At 40.7% G+C, this 19792-nt stretch overlaps 1 protein-coding gene across 1 annotated transcript in view; it reads right to left on the bottom strand.

Annotated features, from left to right (window-relative positions):
* Positions 1-19792, bottom strand: part of atrnl1a (attractin-like 1a) — a 267713-nt gene that overhangs the window by 92632 nt on the left and 155289 nt on the right. The window lies entirely within an intron of this gene.

Below are 19792 nucleotides of genomic sequence, written 5' to 3'. Positions count from 1 at the left end.
TCCTGTGCTTGACAAACAACCTATGGCTGGGCTGGTCGTCTTTTCCTGTATTTATTCATTCATTAGTTAGATAATTTTCTGAAGTTACCAGACTGTTCTCCTTTATACACTTGATTATATATCACAAATCTCATTGTGTTTATATTTTGTGAATGTACAGACACTCATACCTACATTATCGCTGCAAAATCATTTATTTTCAGGCTGGTGCTTGAAGCAAGGTGACGCTCTGCCCATCTAGCTTCGTTTTTGCGCATGAAGAGCTCTGTGGTCAAGTTAGACACAGAAACTACTTGCAATGTCCGGTTAGACTTTCAAAATATATTTTTAAAAAAGTTCAGTAAAGCTCGCTGACAAACATTAGTACATGTTATGTCTTTTAAACTGTTATTAAAGTTGAAAAAAGGTTGTGGTTTGAAACCAAAACTACTTGGTTAGGTTTAGTCATGTGTGAATGTTCAGTCCTGTCACCTGTATAATATACGTTTATATATTTCACTCACAGTACACGGACCTGGTCGTGGTCCTGGTCTGTAGCGAGAAAGTCTAGTGTACGACCCACCTAACCACCCCGACCACGAGCATTTTTAAATGTGATGAACTCAAATTTAAATCATCACAAAATGACAGACACTGGCCCTTTAAAACAGGGCTGTAAAGGATAAAAAAGACTAAATGCAGATCTTTGTGCTGAGGAGGGAAATAAAAACCCAAATTTTGTTGCTGCATAGTAACTTCCCGGCTTCTTTGTTCCGAACCATTAATAAACACACCACTAATGCACTTCCATTCATCTTACTCAGAGCCTGACGTTAACTAATATCAAACCCATTGTTGTAACTCCCTCTGCTACACCTCGCCATTCCCGCATGAAAAATAACCCATTTTCTCACATTATGCTATTTTCTGTTTGGATCAAAGCCTTTAATTTTGACAGATCAAAGAAGCTTATTCTGTAAAGAATGAAAGGCACCTTTGGATGATGTTTTTGAAAAATATTTTCCAGTTATTGAGCCACTCAATAAAACCACCTGCCACTTCTGCTTTTATCAGACTTGATCAAATGTGGCCAGACATGATTTTTTTCCAGACAAAGCATTGGTTCTTTGACCAAACACTTAAAATAACTGCGTTCCAGACATGCAACCTCTTCTTCGGTGCACATAATGACCCTCCTCTCCTAGAAAGAGCCATTTGTCTCACTATGAGAGGCCAGAGCCTCTTCAGTCAGGGTTCAGACTACAAGGTAGTTGTGTTTAAAGATAGTCACAGTGTCAGATTAGGGGGTTATATAGTCATAATATGACTTGACAGAGAGATGTGATGGTCTATATGGTGATCCCTGACCAATCATAATCACATTGTGTTCAATATCCTAATTCTGTGGGTCTGATTGGTTTGCTGACCACCTAAATGTCCTCTGTTCAAACTAGCCAGTTCTCATCAACTGCATTCACTGGCTGGTTAATTAGCTGCGAGTGGAAAAAGACAATCTCATGTCTCAAAGAGCAGATGTCATACCTGCCTTCCATTGAGAAATTGACCCGGGGTTGAGCAGCTGTCGGTACTTGTGATTGAAAAAATTAACACAGGAAGAACAAGTATTCCCTGTGATTGGGTAATTGACCCATGAGGGGCTGTTGTCCTTCCGGTTGATTGGGCAATTGACTCAGGAAGAGGATTTGCTCTTGGTTTTGATTGGCCCAGGAGAAGTGGGTCCTCTTGAGAAGCTGCCGAGTGTCTCTCCAGGCAGATGAGAGCAGATGTCAGCTCTCCACTCAGCTGCAATCACCTTCTTTCCTCTCGGCGTGCTGCTTCCTTTCTGTGTCCCCTCTTTGTCATGTGTGCACACATACAGTACACTGTCTCAACTCAGTCCAGGAAACATGATTGTGCTTTATTATGGAAACACTGCAGTTGTGCAAGAAGGCCTCATAATAAAATAAAACTAACTCTGCAGATCTTCAGAGCTATTAACCTCATTGTTTGGGTTTTCTGGCTCACAAACAGCATCATTAACCTAATTTCAAGCAGCAGCAGGCAGCTGTTTTTATCTGCTTTTTCAGTGAGGAAGCTCTGATAAACCCACTGCATGCTACCTGTTTAGCAACAACCAAAGTGTAACATCTAGCAGCTTATGAGCCAGGACATTGCAAAATAAGATACTTTCTCCTCTGGCATTTCTAAACAGTCGCCACACTTCACCGCCCTCGCAGGAGCTCGTGACAGCCTTGTTGAATTTGCATATTTGTCTCCAATTTGAGAGAGTTTGCCGTGTGTGTGGAAGCAGCGCTCACAAATTGCTCTTGTAAAACAGGTCCACTATGTTGTTCTCTGGACATGGTGAAGACGAAACTAAGTCTTACAGGAAAGCACAAAAAATAACAACTTGAAATGTATAAGAATGGAGCTCTTTTTAATGCCGGCTGCTAGTTGGGATCCTGAAAAGTGAAATGATTTTGTCATGGCAGAGTGTTGAAGATGAACTGAGGAGTCTCACAGCCTGAGGACGGACGCTGACTCTGTAGTTTGGTGGTACGGCAGCAGATATCTCTGCAGAGCAACTAGCTGAATAAGTAACGTTTTACATTAGCCTCGCTCACAAGCAAATATGAAGACATAACATTATAAAGTAACGTTGATAACTTTCAACAAAATGATTATTATTGTGAAGCCAAATCTGATGGCTGAAGGATTGCATGTAACCAACATAGGTGTGTGAACAGTAACCTACTAAAACCAAGTTTACATTACCTATGTATTCTGCAAATAGCTGTTTAACAAATAAAAATAGAAATATGTTCACTTGCTTTCAAAACAAATACACGCACTAGCCAGATCAACAAAAAATTTAAGTTCCTGGCTGCAGCTTAAAGTTTACAAAACTAAAAAACTTGGTTGAGGTTCAGGGAGAGAGCAGTGTTGTTAATAGTAGGTCGGCATCAATCAACAGCAGCTCTTAATGATGATAAATGACCACAAAGAATTAGCAATCAAAGACTGATCTCATTATGGATCTTAATCTAAAATGAGATGTGTCCTGGATACACTAATCATCTCATATCAATCAATCTAGTGTTTATCCTGTTTTTTATTTTGTCATTTTCCAAACTTTGCAATTTCAATTTTTCAGAATAAATAAAATAAACCATCTATTTAGAAGATTCTAATACATCTTAACTTGACAAAAACCATTTAAAAACCTAATGAATAAGCTAAAAAACTGAATTGTCACAAGGCTGTTTTTCTCAGTGTGTTGGAGAGGTATGGCTTTAGGTCGGTGATGATTTGATTAACATTTATACACCTTAAACACTTTTACCTGAGGTAAAGCTTTAGATAAAGTCTTCCTCTCCGCTCCCTCCTTCTCTCCGACATAAACAAATGTAATCTTCCCTTTACTCTCTCTTCTCCTCTTTGATTTCTGTCTCATACCTCTGGCGAAGCATTTAACTTGTGATAAACTCCACTCTCCAACCCGCCTCCTCACCACCGCGGGCACTGTGAATAAGTAGACTCATAGATCCTTCCAGAACACCTTAGACACCCTGACCAGACAAAATATGGGCCAGTCACTCCCCCCCCCTCAGACTCATCCACCACTGTTTACGACCTGTCTGCTCTGTCTGGCTGCCAGCGAGGGGAGGGGATTGGTCCTGCCGAGCGTCCGTCACACCTCACCACCCACCGGAGCCCGTTACAAGACAGATAATGAAGCATGGGTCACAAACCACGCCTTCTTCAGCCTCGCCTCGACGCGCCCAGTGCGACGTTTCATGAAGAAGCAGCAGAAAGGAACCGTGCAGTCACATGTCCACACACACACACACACACACACACACACACCAAGCTGCAAGCATACACCAACCTATACACTCACACACATACGGTCCAGTGGTCACAACCCAAAGCTCCTTTAGCTAATAGCTGGCAGGGCGGAGTGGTGACCATGGTGGAGTCACTGAGCTCAAAGGAGATGTGATGTGATGAGGTCACAGCGATCGCCATTAAAGAGCTGGGTGGTCCGGTATTGTGCCGTTTTTTTAAATCATTTTAAGTAGAACTGTTAATATGTTTAATAGAGGGGACTACTGACAGAACTTTTAGTTTTAGTCTGAGACGAGTGAATTTTGCATTGATCACCATTTCAGAGTTCCTGCTGAGTGTGATATCACCGGACCACAAAACAAAACAGACTCAAAGGTCCTCTTTCAGAGTTCATGTGCACAGATTTGAGCTAAACTTATCATACTAATATTTTTTTTCTTATTGATAAAAATAAGGAGAGGTTGTGTTTTCCTACTCCGGCACAATATCTAAGACTGACAGCTGACAGATGTTTTCTGGTTTCTGGTTGCGGTGGCGTCGGAACAGCACCTCCAAGTTTACATGGCTACAGATATAAAACAGTGGTCAGCTCACAAGTTTAGACAAGTTGCGTGTACACTGACTGCATCTGCCCAGCACAGAGACACAACATATTATTGATACAGATATGTGTTTTTAGCGAACATATAACAGAGGTTGTTGGTCAAATTAGAAGAAATAGAATATATAACGTCTATTCTGTGCCTCGAAGGTCACAGAGTACAAACTGATACGCTACTTTTTATACAGAGAAAGTAATAAGTTACTGTATTGGGGCAAATGTTTAAGAAAATGTAATACATAGATAGAAACTCATTTTCTAAGGTGCTGATTTGCCGCCACCTCAAATTACTCGCATGCAGATTTTTCTGTGCAGGACGGAGATCTGATCTCAATGAGAATAAACAAGATCACATTAAAAATCCAAACATAAAAGCAAGAATAGACCATTTATTATCTGGAAAACTAAATGCCTGTTAAGTGGTCAGAAACCACCAATTATATTACTGTTGTAAAGAATTAACTACTTTACTTTCTATTCTTGAAGTGAGAAAATAAACCACATGTATTTATGGGATTTCTGTTGTCATGTTGGCGAGTATTCATCTTCTACTAATCCCAGTCTAAATCCTCTGTGGTCTCACTGGTAACACTGCTGGAATGTGAAGTTAATGAGTCGGGGTCTGGGTGGGCAGTTATTAAACAGCAGGTCTCTGAGAGTCTCCATCCTCTTATGAGCATCTTTGTGTAACGTGTGTGTGACAAAGTGCTGTGTGTGTTTTTCATGATGTCACCCCACTTAATCCAAAAAAGTGTTTGTAAGGAGCTCATTAGAGGTGATTACCATCGAGGCTCCGGACATCTGACTATCTGCTGTGTGTTTGTTGTAATTAAGAATTAAGACTGTGAACTTTTGGTGTGTTATTATGTCCTGTTTTTAATCCATGTTAACACCTTTTCACTGCATTTCCTGCTCTGAAACTGCCGTCCTGCCTCGAACCTGCACTGTGTGAAATCCGATTCTTGCCGTTCTGTAACAGTCGGAGTGTTTTTTTGGAGCCCATGAACATATTTCCTCTGGGGGGGAAAACATGAAACTGGTCCAGCTCCACCACTCTCTTCTAATCAACTCTAATCTTCACTAATGTCTACTTCTGATCTATTTACACATCCATCATTTATCTCATTTGTGTTTGGCAGGTTGGAGATGCAATTAACAGCGTCCATTAACAAGAGAGAGAGAATGTGTCCAAATCTGCATCCTGCAGTCAAAGTGTGAAGAGCGTCTGTGGAGACTCTCAGCCCTTCCTCTTCAAGATAAATAATAACTAAAGATGCTCATGTTAGTCATAGATGGCATGATGTGTCCTTTTTTTGTTTAACCAATGTATTCAAAATCACAGATGACACACCTGCTACGACAGATTTTATCTGAGACGGTGTCATTAGTCTAACTTTATCTTCCATCATTCAAAAGAGAAATTACTTTGTAAGAGTCCTAGTCAAACTTTTTAAAAGCTGAATATCTCATTTTGCCATCAAAGTCTTCGCAGTTACTTCATAATAATAACAATGTCAAACTTACTTTGAATAATCTTTGGATATTAAATTTCATCACTTTCGTGTGGCAGCTTGGATCTTTGAAAGCCCTGATGGCTAAAATGTTAATAAGCTAGCTAATAAAAGGAAAGGAACGGTGTTTAGGCTGTCATGGCTGGCTTCTCAGCTGCAGGGGCTCTGTTGTTTGTTTTGAAGCACTAATAATGGCTGCGCAGACTTATAATTATGAACTTAGTGAGGTGAGGAAATTACTAGAGATGAATAGACAGCGGGGGACCAGATTGTTGGAAGGCACATATCAGAGTCTGTTCCTGACTCACTCCGATGACGGGAGATGGAAATGAATGAGCCTCATTCCATAAAACAAGATATTCATCATTCACAAAAAATATTACAGCTCTTGCAGAAATACATGCTCATATAGAAGAAAAGCATACACACAAAGCCATAATCTGTCTTGAGAGTATTGACTGGAGCTTTTATTAATTTTCTTTTTTTCCCCTCCTCCTGATGAAGTGTGCTCCCGTTCTGCAGAAACACAGCAGAAGATGGTGCAGGAAAGATAAAAGAAAAGCTGCAGCCAAGTGATGCATTCAGTGACAAATATATAGTATTCCCATGCAGAGTGTGACTGTATGTTTGCTGTTAAAGAAATGTATAGCTTTGCAAAATGCAAACTTTTCTGTACCTTCTGCAGTAAGTCCATGCACACGCACAAACTGTATGTATTTTGACTTCTGGCTGATTAGACCTCTGCTCATGTTGACGTTGGGTGGAGCTATGCGAGGATTTATACGAGATCACCAAACTCTGTGTAATTATGAGAAATATTAAGGGTCTAATTTTTCCCCCACTTTAAAGTTCAGGATAGCTGACAGGAGAATGAGGTCAGCAGAGTCTCTATACGCCTACACAACCCTGAGAAGAGGTCAGATCAGGATAATGATTATTGGAATAGAAAGTCCATTTAGCATTTCATGTGATTTATTTAAGGAAACTAAAATATTTTTCTTTTGCAAAATATTAATTTGTACATGGTGTTGAGCAAGCATAGCTTTTTGGAAGCATTTCTCTTTCGGGGCCTGTTTTCTGATTAAAAGTTGAACAGTTAAAAAAAAAAGGATGCTTAAATCGAGAAGCTGAAGCCAAGATATCCAGATGTTTAGTGTCTAATATGGGTCAAACTCCACAACACCTGGACCCTCAGCCCAGCCTGAACGGGGCTACTGGAAGCTATCAACTCAGTCACCAATCCCCAGCTAAAAAATGTTGGCGGTGTACGTTTCTGCAAACCATTGTTATGTTGAAACCTTTCACACATTTCTTTACATTCAGCTTTACGTTGTGACAACGCTGTGTTCATGCTCTGGTTAGGCTTATGCACAAACACCACATGGTTAGGGTTAGGGAAAGATTATGTTCTGTTGCTGGAAATACCTGGTTTCGTTGCCACAAACACGGCTGCTTTGACACTTACAAATGATGAAACTGCATGTTGAACAGTGATCTCTGGGTTGGCAGTCTGGCCTTGCTGTAATGCCACCAGCCATGATATGACAAATTTTGTAGAAATGTCAACACGATGCGTACGACAAGTATGAATCTGAACATAATCATGGTTGCAGAAATGTAAAATTATTCTGGTGACTGGGCTGAACTTTAATATGTGTAGTCTACTTATTCTCTAATGCAAATCTCGGCCATATAAACAAGTTTTCTTTTAACACTCATTCTCTCACTCACTAAACAACATGTTTATTTGTTTTAGTGGGTAAGTCGACTTTACACATTATTTCTTTCTCACTTTTTCTTTCCCTCTCTTATTTTCTTTCTCTCTGACTCACCTACCACCTGCGCTGAATAGTCTTCCTGCCCACCTGTTTCCCTCCTCTCCTTCTTCCTCTCTTCCTCACCATCCCTCCCCTCTGTCTCCTCCCGTGTACCCTAACAGATGGCAGACAAGTGCGGCAGAATTTCCCAAGGTGCCGTGGGAGGTGTTTCTCTACGAGCCTGTTTGTGTATAAGCTGTGAATGTGCGCTTATGATGTTAGATCGTTATTTACATCTGCAGCGCGGCACCGACAGCTGCTGCTGCCCGAGCATGCTGTCTGTCAGCCAACCAGGACGCGGCACTGCCTTAACCCCGAGATACGGAGGGAGGTCTGCAAGTTTACACAAATCTGTGTGTCAGTCTGAGTTACCTGTGACCTTTTAGCTGGATCAACAGTGTGGGCAGGTGTTTCAGTGTGTCGGAAAAGGAAAAGAGTTTGTAAGTAGACCTCTTCTGCATACACACACGTGAGTCTAACATATGACAACGTTTCAAATGCTTTTTCACATTTTGCAAAGCCATCACACACTCTGACAGGTGGATAATGACATGTACTCTTTGTGTCTATGGAGAGTTGACAATAATTGGATGTGTGACACTCTGAGGAATCTTTTTATCTACAGAGTGACATTGTTCTTAATTGTGAGAAACTGAAGCCTTAAATAGATGCGTGTGAAGCAACTGTGAAAACATGCTATTAAATCTCACTTTGTGACATTTATTTTGCCATTTTCATTAACCTCAACATTTTATTTAAAACTGAACAGGGCCATTTATGTCTTTAATAGTGTCGTAAGCACAGTGGATTCAGTCGGTGGAAGGTATTTAACGGAGCCTGCGTCAACAAAAGAAGAAAAAAAGAAATGAAAGCATTACTCGGATCCCGAAATGTGTAAAATAAACCAGTGAGAGTGCTTCTTGTCAGCCTCTTCATCGCTAGACTATCAAATCATGCATCAGCCATCTAATCAACATCATAATCAGCATTTCTGCCGCAATTTCACTGACAAGCTATTGTGGACGGGCTGATACACACTCAACCACCAAATTAGTCAAAACAATACAGCACTGTGAACACGCTGCTCCAGCTTTTAGAGCCACTGAGAAGAGAATATGGGCCGGTGCTTTGTTCTGTATAGTAATGCATTTATCTATATACTGCAGGTGGTCTGATTTCCATTATTTCCATCCATTAGATGAAATATGAAACTTGCTTTAATTGCAGTAGGTAAACCATAGTGATCAGTTTGATAGTAAAATAGCTACAGAGCTTTATATTAAATCACAAAGAGAGATTGAGTCTGCTAATGCAGCCATGGTAAAAATAAAATGGGACACTCAAGGAAGTAGGAAAGGAATCTAATACAAAGCAAACAATAAATACTAGACCAAAATCTAAGAGTAGAAGCTTAAAGGAGACCTATTAAACTGTTGATGTTTTTCCTGTCCTTAAGTGTGTTATTGGTTCTTGTGCAGGTAAAAGACCTTGAAAGTTAAAAAGCCCAAAGTCCATACCAACAGAAACTACTCTCTCCCACAGAAAACTCCTGAAGCACCTGAAACCTCGACAGAAGTCCTGCTTTTAGTTTCATGACGTCTTGACAACACACTACATCATCATCTCACTTTTGAAGGTTAAAGCATGTAAACCTAACATGAAAATGATGTCTCCTTTCACAAGAACTGTACCTTAAATGGTAGGCCTGATCACCAATCAGATCGAGAGGTGGAGAATCTGACACTGTGATGTCATCGCAACTGGTAGCTCAACTAAGAAACCGATTGTGGATTTTGGGCAGCAGCAGGAGAGGGATTACAACACCCCCCAAAAATTGATGGGACCACGCTGCAGAGAGTGAACCGCTGAGAACCGGACATGGTCTGTCTAGACAAACATCCTGATCACAAAAGGCAAAGCAGCACCATTACCACCTCCAACAGCTGCAGAAAGTAAGGATGCAGAAACACATTGAACACCTGTTATTGTCAGGAAACAACAACGGCTGGACCTCAAAGTCCGGCACAGAGTGGTACCGTTGTGCCATAGAGAAACCATGAAGAGGCTACAGAGGAGCTTCTTTACTGGCCTGTGTGAATCCTGAACGCAGCTCCTGATAGATTACACCTCTCATGTTGTTGACACTTGCCTCCAACCTTTCCCTGCATCCCTTTAATATCTGCAGCTTAATATTTCAGCCATATTTAATACTTTATGTGTTTTTAACATATTACGCTGTCTTTGTGGGGTATATTTTCTTCTTGGACATAATGTATTTTCTTAATATTTACCAGCCATGACAGCATGGCTGTTCATATTTTCATCTTGTGAGTCTGTGTCTGTGTGTGTCATCAAGGCAAAATGTGGTCTTGGAGACACTATGTAGCGGGAACTATCACATAAGAGGTTTTAAGTACTTTGTCAGGTATTTATTGTGTGTAATTGAGATCAAAATGAAGATTGAGTTCAAAGATGGGTGGTAGTAATCACTAATGAGTTGTCATGGGTCAGATCGTGGACTTGTTGAGAGAGCCCACTGCAAAATGCTCTCTAGTTTATTTATGTCAAGCACAGGACTGGATTTGGCAACTAAATCTTAGTAGATATAAAATAATACTGACGTATAAAAACACATGGTACGTTGGTGGTAAAAGCCCTCTGAGTTACCTTACATGCACTAAAACTGAGCTTGCCACTGAGTTTGACTACTAATAATATCATATCAGTAATGAATCGGCAAAAGATACAAAATCAACACAATTGCCAGAATTAATGATGGCAAAGTACATTTATGCAAAACCACAGATAAGTTAAAGCTTTATGTTTCAACTTTCATATTTTTTTCTCTTCTCACAACACTGTGTATGCTCTGGTTAGGTTTAGGCACGGAAACCACTTAGTTAGGTTTAGGAAAACATCATGTTTTGGCTTATAATACCTGTTTGGATCGCCGCAAACAAGGCTGGAGACGTCCCGGGGTCTTGTTAAAAAACACCCGGTTTTGTCGCCACAAGCGTGGGTGGAAAAATATCCTGAAGTGTCAAGCTTACAAATGTTGAAACGCCGTGGTTCCTCATCAAACATATCCAGTGGTGTCACATTTACAGCTCGGCAACCTATCCACCTGTAAGTCCACCATAGTGCTCTCTACCTCCCGATGTCAAAGTCAGGTGTACATGATTGTATCTATGATTTGCAGAAACATTAACTGCTAGCTTTTTATCCTGGCGTCTGGGCTGCACAGAAGTGTCTTTGTGTTTGATTTAGAGAAACTTCGACCTCTAACACACCATCACTGACCTCACAAGAAGTGGTTCTTGTGGAACGCAGCAAAACAAATACAAAACTTTGCCGGGGTCATAACTTAAAGGTCGTTCTGTAGCAACCCAGGCGTTTAACGATGTCAGATTGTGTCCGGAGTAACGCCGCTGACAGTAACCACAACAATAACTATGAGACTAATGAGACTGTTTTTCAATCTCAGAGTTTGTCTCGAGCGTTTTCTGTGGAGGTGCAAATGTGTGTTACTGACCGGTAATTCCAGCCGACAGCTTCATTAAAAGTTACATTAGTGCTGTTTAATGAGAGGCGGCCGCTTGTTAACAAACAGGTCACACCGGAGAGGAAGAAAGAAGAAGGGAGGGAGAGAAGGACAGAGAGAGGAAGAAAGAAGAAGGGAGGGAGAGAAGGACAGAGAGAGGAAGAAAGATGAGGGAATGTCCTCATCAGTCGAGGATAAATCTGGGGCGTGCAATTGGTTGTTTTGTTGGTGAGGTGTTTATTTATTTTAAAAGGGACAGCCCACTAATTTTACATGTCAAAGTTCATATATGTCATGTTTGGGACTTTTAATCCCTTTAAATTGGTTTGTTCAGGAGTTATGTCAAGTCTGAGAGGATAAAATACTCGTGTTTGATTCAGAATAAACAAATGTATACCTTGCTGTGTGATAAATGTGCACATTTCATTCCACAGCCTGAATAAAACAGCAGGATGAGATGTGAACCCTGTGGATATTTGCTTCTTTTATGGCCCATTTTCCCAGGATGATGCATCGCTTCCACCGATTCAAACGGGCTGAAAAACAAGCGACCATTACAGTGCTGGGGAACCTTTTATTCACTGCCATATATAAATGTTTTAAAGCATTTAAAAAGTACCTGTACACTATCGACACTTAATATAAACTTTCTCCCGGAGGTTTTTCATGTAAAGGCTGAGGCTGTTTCACCGTCTCATTAATCACACCGGCAGCTCGTCTCGTCTACACCTCTCTCTATCACACAATTACTGCTTTTCTGTCCTCTCCTCTCAGTCTGACAGCGTTTTCCTCATGTTACCTCGACACTCCTCTTCCTCTGATATCCTTCTGTCCTGTTCCTCTTTCTGCCTCGTTCAGGTCACGGTTTCTTTTCTTTTATGTGACTAATTTAAACATTTATATGACACCAATTGCTCAGTGTCATTATCTCATAATCAATAAAACAATGTTTGCTCCTTCATACTGTTGCTTTTATTTTTTAATTACTTACTTTAATTAATTGCTTTATTCTTTCTTTAATGAAAGAATAAAGCAAAGACAGTAGAAAGAATGTGAATGTTAATGAATTTTCTATCTGTCTCTTGTCACAACACTGTGCTTATGCTCTGGTCAGGTTTACGCAACACTTAGTTAAGGTTTGAAAAACCTAATGATTTGACTTAAAATACCTGTTTTTGTCGCCAAAACATGAATGGAGATTGTCCAACTTTCCATGTTTGCTCCGCTCCGTGTTTTGGTCGCCACAAAAATGGATGGAAATCCCCCAGTGTCCTTACAAAATCCAGCTGTGTGACTCAAACTGTGGTCGGCCATTTGGCAGCCTTGTTGGCTGTAAAACCACCACCACCATCCCTTCACATCCTGATTTGAAATTCAGCTAACAAGCATATAATGTGAACTTGATGTGCCACATTTGGTGCAAATGTCAACCTCGGACGTGTCGGTGGTTTGCAGAAATGTTAACTGCTGGCGTTATATCCTGGAGACACGGCTGGAATATCACATTAATCCCACACAGAGTAAAAACTTAACTTTTCTCAGAATATGTACACTGTGAAATACTTTTACATAAGTAAACAACTAAATGTAGCAGTTTTGATTGTAAAGAAGCAGTTTTTCATTTGAGGTGTTGCTGCTTTTTCTTTGAGCATTTCCGTAATTCTTCCGTCACTGCAGAAAGTGTAATTCAATTTAAACTGGCTGAGCTGTGGACATGTCAGCCTGTTCATTCTCATCCTGTGAATTCTTCTGTCCTCCTCCTCTTATGTTCGTTTCCTTCGACTCCTCTTTCTCTTAAAAACACTCTTCATTAGACGTCTGGTGAGAAAAGTTTGAATAGTTGAACTTTAGAGTGAGAAAGAGAGAGAGAGAGGGAGGGAGGACGAGCGTTTGTTTTAATGAAGGCAACAAAGCTCCACGCATCATTACGTCTCGCATAATTAAAGAAAGCAGAAACTCAAGTGTTTGATTAAAAGAGCATTTGTCTGAAAACACCATCAGATTCATCAACACACACACGCGTGGCCACATGTGCACAAACAAACACACGCACAAATGCACAAACAAACACACTGTGTACTGTATACAGAAAAAACACAGTCCCCCTCTTTTTTGAGCTAATGGCGCAAAAAGCGATGGATGAGAGCGGTTTAACTTGATCAGAACACACACACTCACAGACACACAAAGACACACACAGACACACACACACACGCGCACACACGCACACACGCACGCACGCACGCACACCCAGGCCTGTGTCCCTATGGGGGGTTAATGTCATCTCCGTTTGGCTGATTGTAGTGGCTTTTCGCCCCTGGAGACTTTTCCACTAGTCTGCACAGTTGCACTCTTTATCTGCTCTTCATCCCCACATGCAGGCAGAATCCCAGACACACACACTCTCTCTCACACACACACACACACACACACACAGAAAGTGGGTCTACTGTTAGAGTAAGAGTCAAAAACACTTTAAGAATCTCTGATTTCCGAATGCCCTTGCATTGTAATTTGTAATAACACCTGTAATTTTAAACCTTGACGTCGCTCTGGTTGGTGTGTGGGGAAGCACACACCAGTTAACGCTTCTGGCGCTTGTGTGTTCGTGTGCACACACGTGTCAATCTGCCCGGGTGCAGTGAAAACATGCTATGGTATTATATTGATTTTTCAACAATATAAAAGTGGCGGGGAGTTAACTTTCCATTTTAAAATGTGGGTCGGACTTTTCCCCGCCCTCTTACAATAGCTGCAACGCCCCCGACTCATCGAGCGACACAACAAGTCAAGAATATTGGACTGAAATGAGCTCTTTACTGTAATGTTGCCTTGCAAATGTTACAGTCAATCTGCTCGATTGCTGGGCTCGAACTGAATTAACAAAAACTGAAATGCGATTAGTAAAAATATTTTGTCATCACCCCCCTAATGTTAGTGATGATATTACCCCTGAAACCCAATTAAAGAGGCGCAGTTTAGTGAAGGAACAGAGAGAAGACAGAAAAATTCAAGCAGACAGCAAAACGAATAAAGATGGAAAGAAACAAAAGAGGAAGAGAAGAGAATGAAGGCTATAATCAAAAATGCAGCGCTAAAGAAGCAATCTGAGGTTTCAAATTACCCCTAAAATACAAAGATTACAGTTAGGTGTGTATTTGTGTGAGTGTGTTGAATATACTAATTATTAAGTCCATCTGCTGCTGCTGCTGTCTTCGTTATTCTAATTTCACATCGCCTTCCCTCAAGCAGAACATCAGAGATGGAAAACACTGAGGTCTGAAGTCAAGGAGCTTCTGTTGCTCACCTGTTTCTCTCTCCACTGCACAACCGTAATTACCTTCTCAGGTAATCAGAGACAAACATCGACACTCTCATGGCCTGAAGAGACTCTCAGTACCAACCGAGGCTGCACAAGCTAACATGGGATTTTGAAAAGTATACTTCGGTTGTTATAGTGACTGAATTTTCAATCTTGGTGTGACCTTTTTTATTATCCAATAAAATAATTTCCAGTTCCTTGCACTGTGGAAATATTTGTATTCATATATTGCAATATTAGATATGTTTGCAAAAACAAAAAAGTAAGCTGCACCACTGCAAACTGCAGTAAGCACACGACAGGAAGGAAACACTTGAAAAAAGGAGACAGATTGGAAGCAGATTGTGTAAAAACTGTCTCAAATTACCTCAACAACAACTCAAGTTACACTTGGATTTGGGAGTTTTCATGGCTTACAGAAAGTTGAACGTCACAGAGGATGACGAATTATCATTTAAAATAAAACAACGTGAAAAACAGGACGACACAGTAGCCTGAGCTGTGAAGGTTCTGGTTTGACGACCGTCAGTCGTTTTGGTTTAAATAAAGGGTCCAAAGTGTCTCTGCTCCCTATTAAAGCCCTCAGTGGAGTCTTTTTCCGCCATATTAAACCATTCACACATGTTCGATTAAGAACCATTAATTTGCCAAACTGCATTCCCACTTAAACCATCAGAGGGTTTTTAAATCACGGCCAATTACCCTGCCACCACAGCACTCTGCCTACATTACTGAACCAATCACTCAGACAGAAAGAGGCTCCGTCCCATTACAGCCGAGCAGGGAGGACGTGAAGACTGTACTCTGATCCGACCAGTCAGAGAGTTCAGCAAGGCGAGAAGAAAAGTGCAAAACCCTTCCTAAAACTTACTTCTGATAAAAATTTTATGCAGGCGATATCTTGTTCACAGACCTGCAGTCAAAGTTTTTTATCGGCCATTATCACATTATTTCTAATGTCTTTGTTGCCTGACCCAGACATCGACTGGGAAGCACCTAAACTACAACATAACCACAGTTTATTTGCCATAAACACAATATTTCTCTTACCTTAACAGTACCCTAGTCGCCAAGCTTGGCTTGTCTCTTATTTATTGACTGTAATGCACCAAAATAGCAAAGTAATATCCATGTGACTGGCAAATAAACTGATTTCTGAGGTTTTGTTCTCGCTGTAGATTTAGAAACAATGATAGAAAGGACTGAAGGAAAATAAACCTCACTGTTGTTTTAATTAGCAAAGTTTTCCAGCAAGTCCAACATCTGTCTGGAAGATGAGTCGACAACAGCTTCGACTTAAAGTCTCAGTCTAATTACGGCACTTCAACACCTTATGAAAGTGTCAAGGAAAGGATGATTCTCGAATGCATATCTGAAGATACAAATAAAGTCACAAGCTACGTTAAATGCAAAACAAAAGGAGGACTTTACTGCCCAAAGTTAATCACACACAAAAAAAATGTTTAACTTCTTATTTATGATCCTGGACCGAGTAGAGAACAGGACCAACACATGAGGAGGAAGAAAACGCAGGACAGACGCTGCACTTCCACTCAGACATTCTTCTAATTACAGACGATAACTGTCTTTCTGGCTGTGAAGTCTCTCAGGAGCATTTATGTAACATGTGTGAGTGGTTCTGTGTATCTCGGTGTGAGCAGGTCCGTACAGTCAGGTACGTGTTTCCAGCCTGCTGGTTGCCATATGTGTTTGTGTTTTATAACTGATGGAGAGACAGAGAGCATGTTGAGCTGACTCTTCAGCCTCACTGATCTCATCCATTAACTTCAGATTCAAGAGTCCTCCGTCTCCTTCATTATCAACATCACGTGGAAGGGGTTAATAGTGAGTCTGATTAATCGTACATACTGTCAATTAATTACAGTTACAGTGTAATATGCAACAGTAGTTCCAGAGAACATCGTGTTCACTGTGACCATCCTTAAAAAAAAATATGAAAACACAAATCTTTGGATGTATGGTGAGTTTACAGCAGCCGAGTAGCCACGGATGTGCCCGTGCATCTAAATCTAATGTTGGCACACCCAACAAAATCTTAAGAAATATGAGTTAGCAGCAAATCTTCACATTATTTGTTACGCTATTGGAATTACTTGGGAAAAAATGCAGTGATAAGTAAGCTGAGGTGAAATCGTTATCATGCTTTTTCCATCATGTGACCACACATGAAATAGATGTTTGATAAGAAGTTTTTTGAAATTTATTCTGATTAACAACTTGTATTTACTCAAGTTTTATATTTCTGCACACACACACACACACACACACGCACACACACACACACACACACACAAACACACACGGGACGATAAGGACAGGAGCTTTTATGAAAGGATGTAGAGGGTGAACAGCTTGTGGATGAAATCTCTCCTTTGTTTATGATTCCCAGCTGACAGTGTGTCACACTGAACCACAGACACAGAAACATGCAGCCAAAATACACACACACACACACGCACGCACGCACGCACACACGCACACACGCACACACACACACACACACACACACACACACACACACACACACACACACACACACACACAGATGACGGGCCAAGCGACCCTGGAACAAAGCTCTGGCTCAGATGTTGAACTTTAAATTAGTACCAGGTCTCAGAGTCCATTCACCTGTGCATCGTGCTGCTGTGTGTGTGTGAAGTGGTTGAGTTAGTATGCCTGTGTTGGCTTTCCGACTACAAAGTGGTTTAGTCACAAAAGGAAGCCTCGGTTGAGTAGAAAAATGCAAATATCTCTGCAGACGGCCTCGGGAGGAAGGCTCATGAACACAGACGGTGGACGGGGTGTAACAATAGAAAGAAATTACCTCATTCAGCGACTCTCTGACCGGGTCACACAGCACTGAATACAATGTTTAGCCTCAGAGCAGAGATAGAGTGAAGTGAATATCATTATACCTTCCAGTGTCTTCTAGTTACTCGAGCTAAGAAGTATTTCACTGCTGGAAAAGATGGCCCGTGCATAAAACTGGGCTGTCTCTGCAGCAGAAAGGCACAAATATGTTTCAAAATTGGACTTCATGTATTTTTCATGGTGCTTTTATTGTATTTCTGAATGTTCTCGTTCGTGTTGTGTTTATTGATGAGGTCCATCTCATCTTGAATGATTAGGCTGAGATGTGATTTGAGCGGATTTGTCTGAATTCCTTAATCTAACAAACAGTTTAAACTCACTCGCACCAGTAAAAATAATATACGCACACGTTTCATTGTGTGTGTTATGCAAACTGCTCTCTCCACGGACGTACCTCATTATTGTTTTGTGTGTGAACAGACTCTCGTTTAATCCCCACAAGCAATTTGGCTTCCTCTCGTTGTAAAAACACAGAGTTCCTCTAATATTCAGCCTGATATGTGTTCAGGTATCTGAAATGAAGTTGGGTTCAGATGAGATTCAGTTTAATCGGCTTCCTAAACAAATCAACACGCTGCGGCGGCTCTGGTTCCACTCGTGGATGAATTTCTTGTGCAGGCAGCTAATTGGACTGAGATCGTTCTGCACTCGAGGAATCAGCTGCATGTTTGGTTTGTTACATTAGATGTTTGTAAAAGAAAGTTCATTAAGTTTTAAACTAATCTGACAGAGTTACAGTGTAGAGGGAGTCAGCTTTGTGTTCTGTGTTAATATGTTCAACTGTGCGGTATTTTCTCAGCAAAACATGAGTACTAATTTGTAGCATTTGTAGCATAGTATTTGTAGCATTTTGAACTTAATGGTTTTTACTTGATTCTGAACATTTTAGATGAATGTGTTGAAGGAAAAAAAAGGAGTTATGTGCACCAGAGCCAGGGTTATAAATAAAATACAAAAGCATTTTCCAGTATCAGTCTCCAGATCTGTTCTGGGTGCTTTCCAAATAAATGTCAAAATAATTTCACACACACTCAGATCAACAAAACACCATTGTCTCTTCCTGTAAAACACATTTACAGAAATACTTTCAAGTGAACATCACCACAGATATTGTTGGCACTGCGAAAATCTCCCATCACCAAGTTTACTGAAAGAGCTGCTAAAAGCTGCACGACCTCCATGTTGACCTTCATCTGATGTGTTTTCTTTTATACGAAGTCAAATAAAGATTTGTGTGAATAGTTGGATGTTTTTACACATCGACCCCTAAAAAAAATTAATCTGTAGGACTTTTATGAATGTATTCAATAAGATGCCTCTACGTGCAAAATAATCTACAACAAAAAAACATCTATAAATCATTTTGAGAATATGATTCCTGAGTATCAAGTGTGTTTAATATCTTATGTAGAACTTTACTAAGACTGCTTTGAATTTGAAATACAACTTTCCAAGCAAACAAATAAAGCGTTACTGTATTTTTCCTCCTTAAAATCCCGACACTTCAAAGCTTGCTTACAGTATTTCACTGCAGGGACCCGACCTGCAGTGAGTCTACAACCATTTTAAAATCCAGATCCCACATTTAGGAAGGTACAGTAAAGTATACTTCACAGCTCTCATCCAAAGTTCTGCAGGAGCACCACAGTGTGTGAGCGTGTGCCTCCAGTTTATGAAAAGCTTCTTAGAGCGGGATTAGGATCATCATTGTCCACTGGTTTATGATAGGACAAGGATTACGTTAGTCCAAAGATATGTTTAGCAACACGTCCCCGAACTCACACACCCACAGTGGCCCCCGTATGAAGAGATGGAGCTTAAAGATTCTGGGCTCTACTGCCACCGACAGCATCCATACAATTTAAAATTCAAAACATTCTCCGGAGGTTTAGCTTTGATCCTCGCGACGCTTTCTACATGTGGAGCACCATGTCAGCTACCGGGACTCAGTTATAGGATGTGAGGCTCAGAGATGATCCACAGCAGAGACAGGTAACGATGTTCTGCTGTGTGGAGGAAACTCGGAGAACGTATACCCCTCTCACACTGGGTATAAAAAAAACACATTACCCACTAACACCTTTCCTTTGTCTTGAGTGTGAAAGGGTGTAATTTGCAGTCATTCTTGTGACAAATGACTCGGCAGTAGTCGGAGGTGGACAAGCTAATAAAAACTTTTCCATCCATCTCTGTGTCAGCGGCTCGCAAACGTCCCTCGGTTGGCACTGACTTTGAAATACAGACTGAATTAAAAGTCACAACTGTACTGTGACATCGACA

Source organism: Pagrus major, chromosome 15 (assembly GCF_040436345.1).
Source record: "Pagrus major chromosome 15, Pma_NU_1.0".
Lineage (NCBI taxonomy): Eukaryota > Metazoa > Chordata > Actinopteri > Spariformes > Sparidae > Pagrus > Pagrus major.
This window is presented reverse-complemented; position numbering and strand designations above follow the sequence as displayed.